Raw genomic sequence first — 20,062 nt, 5'->3', positions numbered from 1 at the left:
TTTGGATAAAAGGTTGGCAGATGAATTGTTTGGTTAAAAGCCACACTGGAAACCACCTTAGGCATAAAAGTAGGATTTGTCCTCATACACACCCTGTCTGGATAAAATATGATAAAAGGCTCTACAGCCATGAGGGCCTGTAGCTCAAACTCTTCTTGCTGAAGTAATTGCTAGAAGCAGAGCTGTTTTCCATGATAAGAACTTTATATCAGCGGTAGCAGCTGGTTCAAATGAAGGCAGGGTGAGCTTTTCCAATACATAATTGAGGTCCCATGCAGGTAATGGTGATCTTCTAGGAGGCCTTAAATTTTTGGCTCCTCTAAGATACTGCTTTAGTAAAGGATGAAAAAAGATTGGTGGCTCTGTATTGTAATGAGCCGAAATGGCAGAGGCATGGATTTTAATTGATGAGAAAGATAGGCCTTTGTCAAGCATTTCAGTTAAGTATTGTAATATCGGAGGAATATCTGGTTCTGCTGTATCAGTTCCTTGTGCTCGATTCCAAGCACAGAATCTCTTCCATTTGTCAGCATAAGATTTTCTAGTACTAGGCCTTCTGGCTTCCAAAATTACATCCATCACAGCTTTACTGAGAGGTGGTGTTTGTATAATTACATGATCAGCCATGCTGCCAGGTTCAGTGTCTGTAGTTGATTATGCAGGATCTGATTGTTTTGCTGGGACAGTAGTTGAGGTCTTTGAGGTAAGGTCCAAGCTGAGTATTGAGACAAGTTCCTTAGGATTGGGTACCAGCACTGGCGGGGCCAGTCCGGGGCAATTAGTATCATCTTTGGTTTCTCTCGTCTGACTTTTAGGAGGACCTTGGGGAGAAGAGGCAGAGGAGGAAATGCATAAACTGATAGGTTTTTCCAACTGAAGGATAGGGCGTCCACTTTCCATGCTTGTCTGTGATAAGTCTGTGTGCAGAATCTTTTCAATTGTTAATTTTGAGGAGAGGCAAATAGATCTATGTCTGGACTCCCCATTTCTCTGTTATGCTGAAGACTTATGGATTTAGTTTCCACTTGTGAGGATCCATAAAATTTCTGCTTAAATCGTCTGCCAGTGTATTTTGTTTTCCTGGCAGGAATTGAGCTTGAAGATGTATTTGGTAGGTCAAAGCTGTGTCCCACAGTGCCATGGCTAATCTGCAAAGGGGGTATGTGTGTGTGCCCCCTTGCTTGTTTATATACCACATGACTGTGGTGTTGTCCGTCTTTATCAATAGTTGTCCTGGATGAAGTAAGTCCTTGAAGGCTGTTGGGGAATTTTGAACAGCTAGCATCTCTTTCTGGTTGATATGTAGATGCATTCATTTTGGGGTCCATATGCCCTGAATGCATGTTCCTACCATGTGGGCCCCCCAGGCATAATCCAATGCGTCTGTTGTTAAGGTTTGGCTGGCAGGGGGGAGAGTGAAGGCCCGTCCCATGTTTTGATGGCATGCCTTTGCCCACTATAGAAACTCCTGTGTAGGCAGGGAATGAAAGGAATCATTGCTTCCAGACTGTGAGAATGTTGACCCCATAAACTTTTCAGGTACCAGTGAAGTTTCCTCACATGCAGTCTTGCATATGGAATCAGTAGGATGCAGGATGCCATGAAGCCCAGAGACTGCAGAATTTGTCTTGCAGATAAAGTACAGTTGTGTACCTACTATAAATGTAGATGTTACATTGTATTCACTGTTGCAGTCATTACTCTTGGGTTATCCTGCTGGCAGGCTACCCTCAGTCGGCCAGAATTCCAAAGTCTAGGTCCGGCGTCAGTTGCTGTCGCCTCTTCCCGGACGTCAGTGCGCCAGGGGTATAAAAGATGCAGCAGACGCCATTTTCTTCAGTTTTTCTGCCCCAGATGTCAGGTGCCCCCAAATGGTAGGCTGAAAAATATGCCAATAAAAATGCATGCACAAAAATAACATTTCCTTCATCAACAAGCAAATACACCAAAAAGGTTGTATAGGATAGAGAAGTGTAGATAAATCCCAGCAGAGATGAGGGGGATGGAGGGTGGGTAACCTGGACTGCAAAAGTGAATACACTCGAACATCTACATTTATGGTAGGTACACAACTGTACTTTTCCTCATATGCAGTCTGGCATATGGAATTAGAATGCAGGATGCCATGAAACCCAAGGCCTGTAGGAATTTCCTTGCAGATAAGTGGGGTTTTTGTTGCCAATTTCTTGGAATAAGTTATCAGTTGCTTTTGCTGGTCTGGCGTGAGATAAGCCATCTGGACAGTTGTATTTAAGCTTGCACCCAGGAATATTATCTCTTGAGAGGGCACTAGTTTTGATTTCTTTTCGTTTACTGTGTACCCTAGGCCAATTAGTAATCTTTTTACAAACGCCAGATGCTTTAGAAGAGTGTCTTTGTTCTCTGCTTGAATTAGGCAGTCATTCAAGTAGGGATATATCTGAATTCCTTTTTGTCTGCAAAACGCAATTACTGGTGCCAGGCATTTTGTGAAGACCCTGGGTGCAGTAGATAAGCCAAAGGGCAGTGCAGAGAATTGGTAATGCATTGAGCCAGCTATGAATCTGTGGTATCTTCTGCAAGATTGTCTGACTGGGACATGCAGGTATGCCTCTTTTAGGTCCAAAGTTATGAGCCAAGCCTTTTTGCCCAGCATGGGCAGTAGCTGCTGTAGAGTCAACATCTTGAATTTTGGAACTTCCAGAAACGTATTTAGTATAGACAGGTCCAGTATTGGTCTCCAGGTTTTGTCCTTTCTGGGTACTAGGAATAGTCTGGAGTAAAATCCTTGCCCCTGCTCTTGTTGTGGTACTTGCTGAATGGCCCTCATGTCCATGAGGGCTGTAATTTGTTTTTGTGCCTCTGCCCGTTGATTGTGTGGCAGGTTTGGGATACCCTTCGACCTTGGTAGTGTGTGAAAATGGTACCTGTAACCTTGGGACACTATGTTCAGGATCCATATGTCTTGGGTAACCATTTGCCAATTTGATGAAAAAAGTGCTAGTTTTCCCCCTAAGGGGGCTGCCAAAAGAAAAGTGCTTGGATCTGGTAGAGGAAAGTCATTGGGACTGTTTCTTGTAAGGTTGTGATTTGTCTTCTCCGCTTTTGGAGGTAGGAGCACCCCATTGTTTAGGCCTGTATGAGCCTTGGGGCTGAGATCTGCCTCTGTGATGCCTGTATCCGCCTCTTTGAGGTCTGTCTGACACTGGAAAGGACCAATTTTAGAAGGACAGTTTCTGCTAAACCTGGGTGGCTGTACCTGTAAGAAATCCTTGACTGTCTGCATGGATTTAGCTTTATCCTCCATTTTTTTCAACACCTCTTCTGCTTTAGTACCAAACAAAGTATCATGTTGTAATGGTGCATCTAATAATTTTGCTTTAACATGATCAGGCAGATTGTGTTCCTTTAACCAAGCATGCCTTCTAATAACAGAACCTGTAACAGCGGCCCTGCAAGAGGCCTCCAGTGAATCATAACCATATTGCAAAGTATGCTTTCCCACTTGTTCAGCTGCATGCAATAAATCCTGCAATTCCTTGTTCTCTGAACATTCAGTATGTCAACAATTTCTGTTTAAGCAGAGACATTAAATATACTACTGATATTTAAGCATATGAAACTGACAATTTAAAGCCCTCACAGCGAGGGTAGCAGAAGTGTAGACTCCCCCCCCATCTGTCTAGAGCCCTAGAATCCCTATCAGAGGGGACAGGGTTTTTTGCAGTGGAAGCTTTGACCCCTTTGGGACCCTGAGATATAGTTTCTGGATCAGCGGCGGGGTTTTTGTAAAGGATTTTATGAGAATCCAGGACCCTGTAGTATCTGTCTGGTTTAGCAGGTGCAGGGGGGTAAAGAGTCAGGGGACAGTCCAGACTCTGAAAAAACATCTACAATGTCTAGAACAGGTGGAATAGCAAGGGGTCTGTGCTGATGAAGTAGCAGAAAGTCCCTGAGCCTTTTCTTAGATTCAGAGTAATCTTGGCTCTCCCAGTGGAAATGCTCCCTCACAGTATGCAGGGTTTCCCCAAAAGAATAATCCTCAGGAGGAGAGGCTGAAGGAATGGATTCTTCAGCATCAGAATCCTCATAGGGAAGCATGGAGTAATCCTGTTCAGAAGAGGAATCAGAGGAAATAGAAACCTGATCAGAAGAATCATACTCTGTCTCTTGCCTAGGCCTCTTATCAGGAGGAAGATGGGAGCCTCTGATCAAAGTAATTAGGCCTTCGGCCATTTTGAGCATCTGTTTTTTTAGGTATGAAGGTTTGAGTAGGAGAATGCTGTACTTGTTTCTTTGTCTAGGTCTTCGGCCATTTTGAGCATCTGTTTTTTTAGGCATGAAGGTTTGAGTAGGAGAATGCTGTACTTGTTTCTTTGTCTTTAGAGCTGCTTTAGTCTTTGTCTTTGAAGCTGAGGATGGCTTAATATACAGTTGGGTAGGTCTGAAGACACCCTCAGAAGCTGATGCCTGCTCAGCGGCTCCGGACCCATCTGAGGGAATGTTTCTGAGTGTCCAATACCTTCAGTATAGTATAGTTTTGTACCTACCATAAATGTAGATGTTCGAGTGCTAATACAGCTGCAGTCATAACAGATGGGTTCTCCTGCCATCAGGCGGGTCCTCGGTCGGTCGAATTCCAAAGTCTAGGTCCGGCATCGGTTGTCGTCGCTTCTTCCCTGACGTCAGTGCGACAGGGGTATAAAAGAACCAGCCGACGCCATTTTCTTCAGTTTTTCTTGCCCCAAATGTCAGGTGCCCCCAGAAGGAAGGCAATACATAAAATTATGTAATAATGCAATGCAATATAATCAAAGACCAGTAGTTGCAAGCAAATACACCATAAAAGAAGACCCTAGAGGGGAAGGAGGGAGGAACATCCTGGACTGCAGCTGTATTAGCACTCGAACATTTACATTTATGGTAGGTACAAAACTGTACTATGTTCATCGTGAATACAGCTGCAGTCATAACAGATGGGTAGAATCCCAAAGCTAAGAAAGGGGTGGTAGGCACTAGGTGGAGCTAGGAGGAGCCAAAATGCCCTGCAAGACTGCAGTGGCAAAGCCTGCTCTAGATTTGGAGTATAATGGCAGGTTGTAGTGCTTGGAGAAGGTATGTACAGAACTCCAAGTGGCTGCTTCTAAAATATCCTTGGTAGGAACTCCTCTGAGGAAGGCTGCAGAGGTGGCTGTGGCCCTGGTAGAATGAGTTCTAATGCCTGTAGGTACAGTTTTGCCATGAAAGGAATAGCAAAAGCGTATGCAGTGGGCTATCCATTTTGAGATTGTCTGTTTGGATATTGACTTTCCTTGAGCTCCTACCGCATAGGCCACAAAAAGCTGTTCTGATTTTCTGAAAGGCTTTGTTCTGTCCAGATAATAACGCAGTTGTCTGTGGATGTCCAAGGAATACAGTAATCTCTCCCCTTTGTTTTGAGGATTAGGATAAAAAGTAGGTAAATGTATGGCCTGATTTAAAGCTGCCCTGGATACCACTTTAGGCATAAAGGACGGGTTGGTATGTAATGAAACTCTGTCCTGATGGAAGATGATAAAAGGCTGGACAGCCATAAGAGCCTGTAGTGCTGAAACTCTACGAGCTGAAGTGATAGCCAGAAGGAAAGCTGTTTTCCAGGATAAATATTGTAAATCTGATGAGGCAGCTGGCTCAAAAGGAGGCAAAGTCAGTTTTTCCAGAATGAAATTAAGATCCCAAGCAGGTATTGGTTGTTTTCTTGGAGGTCTTAAATTCTTAGCCCCTCTGAGGAACTGTCTTAATAGAGGGTGAGAGAATAAAGGTGGATCAGTGTTGTATTCTGCAGAAATGGCTGAGGCATGGATTTTGATGGAGGAGAACGAAAGTCCACTGCTTAACAGTTCAACCAAATATTGTAGTATTTGAGGTAAATTCAGTTTTCCAGGGCACTGGCCCTTTTTCTCATTCCAAACACAAAAACATTTCCATTTTGCAGAGTAAGCTTTTCTAGTTGATGGCCTTCTGGCCTCCAAAATGACATCCTGCACCTCCTTGGAGAGCAGGGCCTGCTGCGATGCTAAGGAATCTTCCATGCGGCTAGATTGAGTGTTTTCAGCTGACTGTGAAGAGTTTTGAAGCTGTGCTGAGTCAGAAGAAGAGGCATTAGAGGCAGGGTCCATGGTGGGGAATGCGTCAGGCTCCTCAGGAGTGGGTACCAGTGTTGCCTTGGCCAGTCCGGAGCAATGAGGATCATCTTTGGTCCATCTGCTCTGGTCTTCAATAGGACTTTGGGCAGCAGAGGAAGAGGTGGGAAGTCAAACTGTCATTGATGTCCAACTGAAAGAGAGAGCGTCCACTCTCCAGGCCTTTGGATGGAAGATCCTTGAGCAGAATTTTGTCAATTGATGATTTTTGTGAGAGGCAAAGAGATCTATGTCTGGCCTTCCCCATTCTTAGATTATTTCTGTAAAAACTTTTGGATGCAACTTCCATTCGTGTGGATCTGTTATATTCCTGCTTAGGTTGTCTGCCAGCGTGTTTTCCTTGCCTGGCAAGTACTGTGCTTGTAGTTCCATTTGTAAGTCCATGGCCATGTTCCAAAGTGACATGGCCAGTCTGCATAGGGGATAAGAATGTGATCCTCCCTGCTTGTTTATGTACCACATAACTGTGGTGTTGTCTGTTCTTATCAATAGCTGACCTGGTTGTAGAAGGTCCTTGAAAGCTAAAATAGCATTTATCACTGCTAGCATTTCTTTTTGATTGATGTGAAGGTGCTTTTCTTTTTGGGTCCATTTGCCCTGAATGCACCGGTCTGTCATGTGCGCCCCCCAGGCGTAGTCCGAGGAGTCTGTTGTGATGACTTGATTTGCTTGAGGTTTGCTGAATGGAAGACCTGTGTTTGTTTGGCATGCTTGAGCCCACCACAGAAATTCCTTTTGCAGACATGGAATTAATGGTATTATTGTTTCCAAAGTGTGGCTGTGTTGAGACCATATGTTTTTTAGGTACCATTGTAGTTTTATCATATGCAGCTTTGCACATGGGATTAGTAAGATGCAAAATGCCATGAATCCCAGAGCCTGCAGGATTTTCCTTGCAGTCAGCCTGGTGCAATTTGCCAGTGTTCTGAAATATTGAATTAGTTGCCCACTGCTTCTCTGGCGTGAGGTAGGCCATCTGGGTGTTTGTGTCCAAATTGGCACCCAGGAAAATTATCTTCCAAGAGGGTATTAGTCTTGATTTCTCTTTGTTGACTGTGTATCCTAGAGAGTTTAATAATATTATTACATAAGCCAGATGTTTCAGAAGAATGTGCTTGCTGTCTGCTTGGATCAGGCAGTCGTCCAGATAAGGGTATATTTGTATCCCTTGAAGTCTGCAGTAGGCAATTACTGATGCCAGGCATTTCGTGAATACTCTGGGCGCAGTAGATAAACCAAAGGGCAATGCAGAGAATTGATAATGGGTTGAATCTGCAAGAAATCTGAGGTATCTTCTGCAATTATGTCTGATTTGGACATGCAGGTATGCCTCCTTGAGGTCCAATGTTACCAGCCAAGACTCCTTGCCCAGCATGGGAAGAAGTTGCTGTAGAGTGAGCATCTTGAATTTTGGTAAGAGTAGAAATGTGTTTAGTATGGAAAGATCCAAAATAGGTCTCCAATCTTTTCCCTTCCTTGGCACCAGAAATAGCCTGGAATAAAAACCTTGACCTTGTTCGTGTGTAGGTACCTCTTGAATAGCTTTCATGTTTAGAAGACCTGAAATTTGCTTTTGTGCCTCTGCCCTTTGATTGTGTGGCAGGTTTGGCATGCCTTTCATTTTTGGAAGGGTATGAAAATGGAATTTGTAGCCTCTGTTTATAATGTCCAGGATCCATTTGTCCTTTGTGACAATATGCCAATTGTTTGAGAATAGTGCCAGCTTTCCTCCTAAGGGGGCTGCCATTTGAGACCTGGTTGGTATGCAAAGAGGAAAGTCATTGGTTTTGCTTTCTGAAAGATTGCGAGTTGTCCTCACCACCCTCTGTGTAGGAGCTTGCCATTGTCTGCCTCTGTACGAGCCTTGTGTTTGTCCTCTGCCCCTCGGGCGCCTGTATCTGCCTCTTTGGGGTCTGTCTGTGGCAGGAAAGGACCAGTTTTTGGAAGGCCAATTTCTACTAAAATGTGAGGGTTGGACCTGCAGAAATTCTTTCACAGTTTGCATTGATTTAGCCTTTTCCTCCATTTTCCGTAATACTTCCTCAGCATTTGCCCCAAATAGTACATCCTTTTGAAGAGGGGCGTCTAGTAATTTAGCTTTGACATGATCAGGCAAGGCTTGTTCCTTGAGCCAGGCATGCCTACATATGACTGAGCCTGTAACAGCAGCTCTACATGAGGCCTCTAGAGCATCAAAACCACATTGTAAGGTATGTTTACCCACTTGTTCTGCACTATGCATCAAATCCTGCAACTCCTTCATGTCTGGTTGTTCAGGTTGTGACATTTTACTTTTCAATTGAGATAACAGAAACTGTTGGTATTTTAGCATATGAAACTGACAGTTTAAGGCCCTCATGGATAAGGTAGCTGAGGTATATACCTTTTTTCCCAACCTTTCTAAGGATCTGGAATCTCTCTCGGAAGGCAATGGGTTTTTGGCAATGGAGGCCTTAACTCCCTTGGGCCCCTGTGAGATGGTTTCTAGGTCAGCAGCATGGCTTTTGTATAGAAATTGGTGAGTCAGGAACTCTGTAGTACCTGTCAGGCTTAACTGGAGCTGGAGGAAGAGAATCCGGGTTAAGGCAGGCCTCCGAGTAAACATCATCTAGGATGTCCAGGACAGGAGGTATAGCCAGAGGCCTGTGCTGGGGTAACAAAAGAAATTCCTTGAGCCTTTTCTTGGAATCTGAATAATCCTGGCCTTCCCAGTGGAAGTGTTCCCTTAAGGTATGCAGAGTTTCACCAAATGAGTAATCCTCAGGGGGGGGGGGGGTACAGAAGGGATAGATTCCTCTGCATCAGAGTCTTCAAAAGGAGAGTAAGACTGTTCCTGATAATCAGAGTGCTCTGAAATAATGGAGCCCTGATCAGAGGAGGGTGAATCTTCCTCCACTCTGGGTCTTTTGTCCGGTGGTGGCTGAGAACCTCTGATTAGAGTAATTAAATCCTCAGCCATTTTAAGCATCTGTTTCTTAGGCATGGGGCCTGGAGATGGGCCCTGTGTAGCTGGTCTCTTAGGGTGCATGGTAGCTTTAGACTTGGTGAAAGCCTTGATGGAGAAAGAAGAGGAAGGTCTGAAGACACCTTGAGTGGAGGTGGACCTGTCCACATTCTGTGTTTCAACGCCGAGCGTGGCTTCGGTATCTGTAGTCAGGGTGTGGGCCGAGGAGCCTGCAGCCTGCGACCTCAGGTACAGGAGACACCGCCAAAGATGTGTCGTCGGTAATCAGGGGCTGCATAGGCGCCTCACTGAGAACCGCACCATGTGTAGTCGGCTTAGGCGTGGTGTCGGAAGAGGTCGCGGACCTCGAGTGTCGGTCCTTGTCTTTGCGTTTTTTAGACAAAACCGGAGTCGGAGTATCCGACGACATAGTATAGTTAAATGCTTTCCCAAAATAATGCTGGGCGAACTCCACCCGACGCTTAATAGTGCGTTTGTTGAATGTAGCACAAAAGCGACAGACCGAGACGTCGTGGTCTGGGCCAAAACAAGGTATACAGAGGGAATGGAAATCCTTATGCGGTATTTGCTTCCCACAAGAAATACAATTATTAACTTTGTCTGACATCGGTCTGAGGCAAGAAAAGTTTCAACGGGTACTTAGCTTTTAAGAAGACTTCGGTTCCAAATTTTTCGTAATCTCAGGAGCTGGCCGACCGGCACTTGCGAACTGCTTCTGCTTCGGGCACCGCACGGCAAGAAAGACTGAAGAAAATGGCGTTGGCTGGTTCTTTTATACCCCTGTCGCACTGACGTCAGGGAAGAAGCGATGACAACCGACGCCAGACCTAGACTTTGGAATTCGGCCGACCGAGGACCCGCCTGACGGCAGGAGAACCCATCTGTTATGACTGCAGCTGTATGCACGATGAACATCCCAGAGGCCCAGTCGGCTCCACATGGGAGTCGGTAGCGGCGCGTGGCTCTGAGGTAGCGGGCGCCAGGGGCTGTGAAAGCGCCTCACTGAGAACCAGCGACTGGCCTAGAAGAGGCCTCATCGATTTTGGACCTCGGATGCCTATCCTTTTCCTTGTCCTTGCGTTTTTTGTGAACTCTGGTTGTCGGCTGGTTCGACTGCATAGTATAATTGAATCTACGGCCAAAGTAATGAAAAGCAAAATCAAACTGACGCTTGATAGTGTGCTGGTTAAATCTAGCACAAAACCGACAGCTAGCTACGTTGTGTTCAGGGCCTAGGCAAGGAATACAGTAAGAGTAAAAATCCTGATGAGGTACTTGCTTCCCACAAGAGATGTAATTGTTAACTTTTCCTGACATCGGTCTGGAGCAAGAAAAAAGTTTCCCCAACGGGGTACTTAGCTTTAATGAAGACTTCGGTTCTGAAATTCGATTTCGAAAATCTCAGGAGTCGGCCGACCGGCACTTGCGAACTGCTTTTGCTTCGGGCACCGTGCGGCAAGAAACACTGAAGAAAATGTCGTTGGCTGCATCTTTTATACCCCTGGCACACTGATGTCAGGGAAGAGGCGACAGCAACCGACGCCGGACCTAGACTTTGGAATTCTGGCCTACTGAGGGTAGCCTGCCAGCAGGATAACCCAAGAGTAATGACTGCAACAGTGAAACACGAACATCTGGGTTTTTGTTGCTATCAGTTTGAAGTAAGTAGTCAGTTGCTTTTGCTTGTGTGGCGTGAGGTAAGCCATCTGGGCAGCTGTATTCAAGCTTGCACCCAGGAATGTTATCTTTTGAGAGGGTACCAGTTGTGATTTCTTTTTGTTTACTGTGTACCCTAGGCATGTCAGAAGCCTTTTCACAAACGCCAGGTGTTGAAGAAGAATGTCCTTGTTCTCTGCGTGAATGAGACAGTCTAAGTAAGGATATATCTGTATACTTCTTTGTCTGCAAAATGCAATTACTGGTGCCAGGCACTTTGTAAAGACCCTGGGTGCAGTAGATAAGCCAAAGGGCAGTGAAGATAATTGGTAATGATAATTGATTAAGCCAGCCTTTAATCTGAGGTATCTTCTGCACAATTGTTATACTGGGACATGCAGGTATGCCTCTTTTAGGTCTAATGTCACCAGCCAAGCATTCTTGCCCAGCATGGGCAGAAGCTGCTGCAAAGTTAGCATTTTGATTTTTGGAACGTCCAGGTATGTGTTCAAAATCGATAAATCCAGTATTGGCCAACAGGCCTTGTCCTTTCTGGGTCATGCAAGGTTTCCCCAAAAGAAAATTCCTCAGGCGGAGAGGCAGAAGGAATGGAGTCTTCTGCATCAGAGTCCTCATAAGGAGAATAAGGGCCTTCTGGAGGGTTTGTATTTTCTGAATCATCAGAGGAGTAATCTGAAGAAACTGGCTCAGGGGGCTCTGCTCTATGCCTCTTCTCTGGAGGTGGGTGAGAGGCCCTGTCAGGGTGAGGTTGGGATCCCCTGATCAAAGAAATGAGATCCTCTGCTAGACTAAGCATTTGAGTACTAGAGCTAGGCCTGTGAGAGGGGGTCTTAGCAGGCACAGTCTTGGTTGATTTTGCTGCTTTAGCCCTGGCAAAAGCCTTAATCGACATGGATGCAAGGGGCCTAGCAGCTCCACGTGCAGGAGTAGATATATCTAAAGGGATAGTATCAGATAAATCCTGTGAACCTGTAAGAGCAGGTGGAATTTCAGTAGCAGATTCAGCCATGCTGGATGAGGCCTCGGTAGGAGGCAAGCTTTCGGCCGAAGGAAGAACCGAGGACTCGGTTTCAGCGAAACCGAGACACTCATGTTGACTTAACCGCGGTTTCGGCCGAAACCGCAGACCGCGAGTGTCAGTCCTTTTCCTTGCGCGTTTTAGCTAATTGTGAAGTCGGAGTTTCCGACGGCATGTTGTAAGCAAAGCGGGCCGAAAAACTCCTCAGCAAAATCCGACCGACGTCTAAGTGTCCGTCGGTTGAAAGAAGCACAGGCTAGACAAGCTGCTACGTCGTGGTCTGGGCCTAAACAAGGTAGGCAGTAAGAGTGGAAATCTTTATGAGGTATTTGTTTCCCACAAGTTAAACAGTTATTCACTTTTTCTGACATCGGCTGAGGCAAGAAAGAGTCCCCAACGGGGTACTTAGCTTTTTAGAAGTCTTCGTAGTAGCAATCTCTGGTTCTGACCGACCGGCACTTGCGAACAGCTTCTGCTTCGGGCGCCACGCGGCAAGAAAGACTGAGGAAAATGGCGTCGGCTGATGCCTTTATACCCGCTGAACTGCAGCTATGACGTCGGGTGAAGTGCGACATCAGCCGAGGCCAGACCCAGACTTTGGAATCCGGCCGACCGAAGGGCTGCCTGAGGCAGGACAACCCCATTTGTTAGGACTGCAGATGCATCCTTGAAGGACATCAGTCTTGAGTAAAAACCTTGTCCTTTTTCCTGTTCTGGTACTGTCTGAATGGCCCCCATATCCATGAGGGACGTAACCTGTTTCTGTGCCTCTGCCCATTGATTTTTTGGCAGATCTGGCCAACCATTTGTCATTGGCAGTGTGTGGAAATGAAATCTGTATCCCTTTGATACTATGTTTAGTACCCACTTGTCCTGGGTTATCAACTGTCAATTTTGAGCAAAAAGTGCTAACTTTCCCCCTATGGGTGCTGCCAAAAGATAAGTGCTTGGTGTAGGCAGAGGGAAGTCATTGTGATTGTTTTCTGTAGGTTTGCGCTTTATCTCCTCCAGATTTGGAGGTAGAAGTGCCCCATTGCTTTGACCTGTACGAATCTTGCACCTGGTATCTGGAACCCTTAGGGCGTCTGGATTTGCCCCTTTCAGCTCTGTCTGACACAGGAAAGTACCAATTTTTTTGTAGGCCAGTGTCTACTGAATCTAGGTGGATGCACTTGTAAGAAGTCTAACAGTTTGCATAGACTTAGCTTTGTCTTCCATTTTCTTTAAAACCTCTTCTGTCTTAATACCAAACAGAGAATCATGCTGTAAATGTGCATCTAGCAATTTAGCTTTAACATGATCAGGCAAATTCTGTTCCTTTAACCAGGCATGCCTCCTAATCACAGATCCAGTAACTGCGGCCCTGCAGGAGGCCTCTAAGGAGTCAACACCACATTGCAAAGTATGCTTTCCAACCTGTTCAGCTGCATGCAATAATTCCTGCAATTCTTTGTTTTCTGCACATTCTGAAATAAACATCATTTTCTGTTTCAGCAATCCCATAATATGCTGTTGTTACTTAAGCATATGAAATTGACAGTTTAAGGCCCTGACTGCCAAGATTGCAGATGTATAAACCTTTTTTCCCCATCTGTCCAGTGCCCTTGAATCTCTGTCAGAGGGGTAGGATTTTTTGCTGTTGAGGCCTTAACATCCTTTGAATCCTGTGAAATAGTTTCAGGATCAGCAGCAGGGTTTCTAAATAAAAATGTATGCGAGTCAGAGACCCTGTAATATCTGTCAGGCTTACTGGGAGCCGGAGGTAAGGAGTCAGGGGTAAAGCTTGACTCCGAAAACACATCATCCACAATGTCTAAAAACAGGGGGAAATGGCTAAAGGCCTGTGTTGAGGGAGAAGGAAATCCCTGAGCCTCTTTTTTGATTCTGAGAAGTCTCGACTCTCCCAGTGAAAATGCGCCCTCAAAGTATGCAAGGTTTCTCCAAATGAATAATCCTCAGGAGGAGATGCAGATGGTATAGACTCCTCTGCATCAGAATCCTCATAGGAAGGTATAGATAAATTCCTGATCAGAAGAGGAATCAGAAGAAATAGAAACCTGATCTGAAGATTCATAATCAGTGTCGTGCCTAGGCCTCTTATCTGGAGGGGGATGGGTACTCCTGATCAAGGTAATGTGGTCTTCAGCCATTTTGATAATCTGTTTTTTAGGCATAGAGGCCTGTGCACGTGGCTCATGCGTCAGTTTTTAACTTTTAAAAGTTGCTTTTTGTCTTTGGTTTTGCAGCTGTCGTCGGTTTAATATACAAATGATGAGGTCTGAATACACCCTCAGAAGCCGGTGCCTGCTCAGTGGCTCTGGACCCATCCGAGGGAGACACATCCGTCGGTCCAATATCTTGAGTATCTTGCGGCATGCCGGACTCCACGTGGGTGTCGGTAGAGGCCTGCGACTCGAAGGTAGTGGGTATCAGGGGCTGCGAAAGCACCTCAGTGAGTACTGGGGAATTGGTGACTGGCTTAGGAGAAGCTTTGTCGTCGGTTTTGGATCTCGACTGTCTTTCTCTGTCCTTTTCTTTGCGTTTTTTATGTACTCTGGTAGTCTGATTGCTATCAGACGACACTTCTGGGTAGTTAAATCTGTTTCCAAAATACTTTGATGCAAAAATATACTGATGCTTAATAGTGCGTTGGTTAAATCTAGCACAAAACCGACAGCCAGGCACGTTGTGATCAGGGCTTAGGCAAGGAAGACAGTATAAATGGAAATCCTTATGAGGTATTTGCTTCCCACAAGTAATACAATTATTAACTTTTTCGGACATTGGTAAGGAGCAAGAAAAAAGTTTCCCCAACGGGATATTTAGCTTTAGTGAAGACTTCGGTTCTGAAACTCAAACTCGAACATTTCAGTAGTTGGCCAACCGGCACTTGTGAAATGCTTCTGCTTCGGGCACCACGCGACAAGAATGACTAAAGAAAATGGCGTCGGCTGCATGTTTTATACCCCTGACGACCAGACGTCATGGAAGAGAAGACAGCAACCGACGCAGGACCCAAGACTTTGGAATTCAGGCCTACTGAGGGCAACCTGCCAGCAGATTACCCGAATGTAATGACTGCAACAGTGAAACACGAAGAACATCTCGGTTGTTTTCGAAAGAATGGAAGCCGTAAAAGAAGGTTTGGTTTACGTCAGGATTCGGTGTTGCAAAGGACTTCCTCAGAAGCTGGGGCGTGCACAGCGGCTCCAGACCCATCCAAGGTAGAGACAACCGCAGGATGCTTGGACGAAGAACAGTTCTATGGCATACTGGACTCCAAAAGTGTCTCAGTAGCGACCTGCAAAATAACTGAAGCGGGTATCAGGGAATGCGAAAGCGCCTCACTGAGCTCCGGAGGACTGACTACCAGCTTAATGGAAGCGTCGTCGGAAGGTTTGGTCCTGTGCGGTCCTGTCTTTATCTTTACGTTTTTCAGAAGATCTGATGTTGGATGGCTTAAGGAAGCCATATCGGAATTCGAAGACTGCAAACGGAAATATCTGGCTACAATAAGGGCCAGACGACGAATAATTCTGGCGTTAAAGCACAGAAGCGACACGAGGGACGTCGTGGTCTGGGCCTAGACAAGTGACGCAGTAAGAGTGGAAGTCCCAGTGTGGTATTTGCTTTCCACAGGCGAGTCAATTATAAACTTTTTCTGACATCGGTTAGTGCAAGAAAAAAGGATCCCCAATGGGGTACTTAGCTTTCGAAGACTTCAACTTGGAAACAAAACTCAGGTAGCGGCCGACCGGCACTCGTGCAAACTGCTTCTGCTTCGGGCATGGCAAGGACGACTGATGTAATGGTGTCAGACGCCTTCCTTTATACCACTGACGACCTGTCAGTCCTCAAGCGATAGCAACAGACGCAGAAATACTAAGTCTCTGGTATTCAGGCTGGCTGACGGCTACCCTGGCAGGGATAACCCAAATGTGATGACTGCAGCAGTGAAACACGAAGAACATCATGCAAGAGACTTTCTGAATGGCAAGGATGGCCACTGGCTTTTTGCTTCTTAAACACAGAAGGTCCCAGCATCTCTTCTAGGAGCCCGTGGCCACCAGAGACTGCTCTTTTAATGCTCATGTTTATAAGAGTCTCCATCAGACAAACGCTCTAAGCAGACATTAAGAGGCCTGTATACCCTCACTATCAAACCCCAGAGAAATGGAAAACTGCAACAAATAGTCCAGTCCTCTTCATATCCAAATCCAGAGTCCCTCACCGGGGAGACTTCACATTTCCTTTTCTCTTTGGAAGTGGACTTACTTGAGTCTGTGTGCAGGGTACAGACAAACTCAAGGAAATCCTGTGCAAACTTTGCCCCAATCCTAGAAATAAGAGTCTGGCTGGGTCTATGGGGAACAGACTTGCCGGAGACAGCTGCCTAGGTAAAAGGGGTTCATTGGGAATAGATGCCAGAGAATTGAGAAGGTTGGCAGCTGCTGGAAACTTTGGAATCTTAGGGGGTAATATCCCTGCATTCTACTTTCAAAGTGCAGAAATCTTCAACTATAATTGTAAAAATATAGTTCTCTCCTTGTTTGATAATGTAGCTGCACTTGGGGACAGCTGTCACGGAGCATGTGCCCAAAGAGGAAAGCAAGGAATAGTTTTTGGTCTGGTAGAATATACAAGGGTCTGCAAGGCAGACAGACTCCAAAGGTGTGATGCCAGAGGTCTCAGCTGTTGTAGATATCCATGCCAGGATCTGATACTGACTACCACCATGGAACCAGTACCCTAAGGATGAAGACATCTGGTACACTTGAAATTTCCAGTGCGTCTCTTTCCTTCTTCCCTGTGGGCATGCTTCTTTTTTTGTTTGGATATCTATGCTGTCCTGCAGCTGCAAGTTTGAAGACAGGATGAAAAATTTTCAGTAATACTCGAGTCTGTGTGGCCCAGTATGCCCAGAGGGCTTCCTCCCTTCAAAGGTCTTTGGGCACCCTCCCCCGGCAAATAATGCAGTTTGACAAGGTGTGCTCTGGTCTGAGACAGAAATCACAGTCCTTGTTGGAAATATGGCACTTAATGGCAAGAGATTAACTTTTCTGAAAGCAGACAAACCCCATACATGTATGTGCACAACAGCCCATTTATGGATGGAAGTTCACTGCAATTAGCAATTCAATAAACACACACGAGCATGCAAAATCAGTTCTCCAGAGTACCTGGACGGCACAGTGGTGCAGCGGTAGAGTTGCCGCCTCACAGCAAGAGGTTCTCCGGTTTGATTCTTGGCTGGAGTGCCTTCTGTGCGGAGCCTGCATGTCCTGCCCGTATTCGTGAGGGTTTTCTCCAGGTACTCTGACTTTCTCCCAAGTTACAAAGACATGCATCTGGGGCATTTCTCCCTAGGCCTCCGCTGAAAATTGGCTTTGCTCCAAGTTGGACTTTTCCGGTAAACAAATGTTAAATAAATAAAAAAATAAATAAGTACTTCTTGTAGGTTAGGACGGATGCCAACATGTGATGCATGATCTTGAAGCAAGCATACATGAAATACACAACTGAAGATGGCACAGGTGGATACTGCCTATATGCCAGGTATGAGATTAAGTCTTGAAGTAAGGTGACATCAGCCTGACCATGTAGGAAGAGCTCTGAAAAGGCATAATGGAGGCCAGGGTTCAGTCTCCAGCAGACATCCCTAGGAGTAATGAATGCAACAGGTACCCACAAAGATCATCAACATTTGACAAAGGACCCAGACATAAAAGGTTTCCTCTGACAATTAAGTTTCTCAAGTGGGGGGTTTCTTAGCAGCATCCATAATTTTTGGAATATACATGAAAGTCTGGAATCTCTACTTATGCTAAACAACTATTAACCAGGCATGAAGAATCCTTATCCTTCAGGTTGGAAAGGGGTGTAGACAGTTTAATGCCAGTTTTCTGTGAAAATGTTTTTTGTTAAATTCTCTTTTCGACTCCTATAACTCTCTGTGGTGATCACAGTCGTTATTCTCCATTGACCCACTGGCTCAATTTGCTTCTCCTGCTGCCTAGCATCCAGGGACACAGCATGGGAATGGAGAGGTAGGGATCAAGGCCATAATCCTGCAGAGCTGGAAAAATTTTCCTGACATCTTGTTCTATTCACTGTAAAACCTACAAAATACTAGGCTCCAACCCAAGTGTGTGCTCTCCAACACCTATCAAAACTAGGTAGACAACTACATACTTCTTGGCAAGCTCACATCTCCACAGTCTACCTCTACTCATGAAGTGCAACTCTGAGCCCACAGTGAGGAGGATCAAAATATGCTTACCTTAAATTACGTGTTTAGACAAATAAGAAAATGTTAAATGAAACAAAACTAAGACCATGGGAAAAATTACACATCGCCTCACAGCAAGAGGTTCTCCAGTTCGATTCTCGGCTGGAGCGCCTTCTCTGTGGAGTCTGCATGTCCTCCCCGCGGTCAAATGGCATTCTAAAGCCATGCGTGAATGGGCATGCCTTCGTTGAAGGTTGGGCATCGGGCTGGCACCTCGGCACTGTAAAAATCTACTGCCAATCATTAGTGGACCGGAGTTCCGCTGTGGCGACCCCTAACCGGGAAAAGCCGAAAGAAGAAACAGGAATAGATGTAATGCAGAACAGGGATGAGCATGAATAATGTGAAACAAAGGCAATCAAAGAATCTATGTTTTGGAAACAAATAAAATGGGGAGGCAAGTTAAAGTTGAATCAAGGAAAGGGACAATCTGACTTTCATTTAAAAGATTACTTACCTTATCAAGTATTTAGCACAGTTAAATAAAATGGGAAAAAAGGGGGGGGCAACAGGTACCTCAAAACTAACCAAACCTCACAGAATCTAAAGCAAAACTATGAGAATAAAGAAATTAATAAGCATTGCATACAAGCTAGTACAAGATAACTATAATAGATTTCCTGAAAAAAAAAAAAAGCTGGAAAAAGAAAAAAAAAAAAAAAAGGTATGGCGTTAACTTAGGATAACTTGACTGAAATACACATGGTGACAAAATGTGCTACAAAATCCAGAAGATTGAAAATCTTCACTTGGGTATATCTAAGAGTATTTTTATGCCAAAAGCATACTCCAAAATTGTTTTTCTAAGTATATGAACACTGCTGTAGATGTAATAAAAGTGAAAGGGGTATTTGGGAATGCATTCTGGTCCTGCCCAAAATTAAACACAAATGAACATTCTAAGTTGTACTAAATCATTCAACGAGCAAACAGAATTTGAGCAAGGAGTGAAGCTGCAAGTGGGAATCAGAAGAACTTTGATACAGCAAAGCAAAAGCTAGTCTACTGCTGCTTAAAGCAAAAGGAAATAGAAAATAAGACTAGATCCTACAGCTAAAGGCAGTAAATAATATGGACTGGGTGAGTGAAATTGAGAAAAGCACAAAATGGGAACGTAAATACAACGTAAATACAATCTAAATAAATGGAATTCGTAGCAGTAACTTGAAGGAAAAAAAATGCCATCTTGCCCCTATTTGCATTAATTTAGAATAACTGGCGAAGAAATAAGTGACTCAAATTCAAGGATATAATTGGTATGGTAATAAAGAACAGTTGGCTTTATTTTTCTGGTTTTATCAGGTGCAAAATAATATCTGTAAAGGACAGTTTCAAGTCCTTTCGAGATATAAAATTAATGAAGATAAAACAGACAACTGCTGTAAATTATATACCCACACACAAAATGGCTCAGCCATTCCCATATTTATGGGGACATGACAAAGTTGATCCTTCCAATAGAACAAGGTGATTTAGGATTATCTGATTTAAATGGAGTGTTTCACAGCTACACAGTTAATGCTCCTATATGTAAGCCCATGTAAAAAGCTATCATTCAAAGTGGAAAAGGATGATGATGATGAAATGGGGGAGAGAACAATGACCATACAAATTCTATTCATAAAGCAGCAGAAAGTATTCTAAGAACTAAACCAATGTGGGAATGGAGAAAGGAGATCCGTTCGACAGAGATGACTGCAATTTGGGGTAAAGAGAATAGGCAAGATGGGCTGGAATGTACTGGAGAAAACTGGCAAAGGAACCAAGGTACTGGACTCAAATAATTAGAGAGGTAGAGATAACAGAATGGGTAGAGGGCAAAATTTAATTTAGATTGCAGGCTAGAGACTGCCTTCCTTATCAAGGAATGATAAGAGTATAGGCAAAGAGAAAGGAATGGGGGGTCCCTAAAGTGAAAGACCAGCACTAGTAAGAGTTTTTAGTATAATTTA

At 44.7% G+C, this 20,062-nt stretch overlaps 1 protein-coding gene across 1 annotated transcript in view; it reads right to left on the bottom strand.

Moving 5' to 3' along the window:
• The window catches only part of FBXL19 (F-box and leucine rich repeat protein 19), a 1,144,361-nt gene that overhangs the window by 87,434 nt on the left and 1,036,865 nt on the right, over positions 1–20,062 (bottom strand). The window lies entirely within an intron of this gene.

Source organism: Protopterus annectens, chromosome 10.part0 (assembly GCF_019279795.1).
Source record: "Protopterus annectens isolate FY-2018-M chromosome 10.part0, PAN1.0, whole genome shotgun sequence".
NCBI lineage: Eukaryota > Metazoa > Chordata > Ceratodontiformes > Protopteridae > Protopterus > Protopterus annectens.
This window is presented reverse-complemented; position numbering and strand designations above follow the sequence as displayed.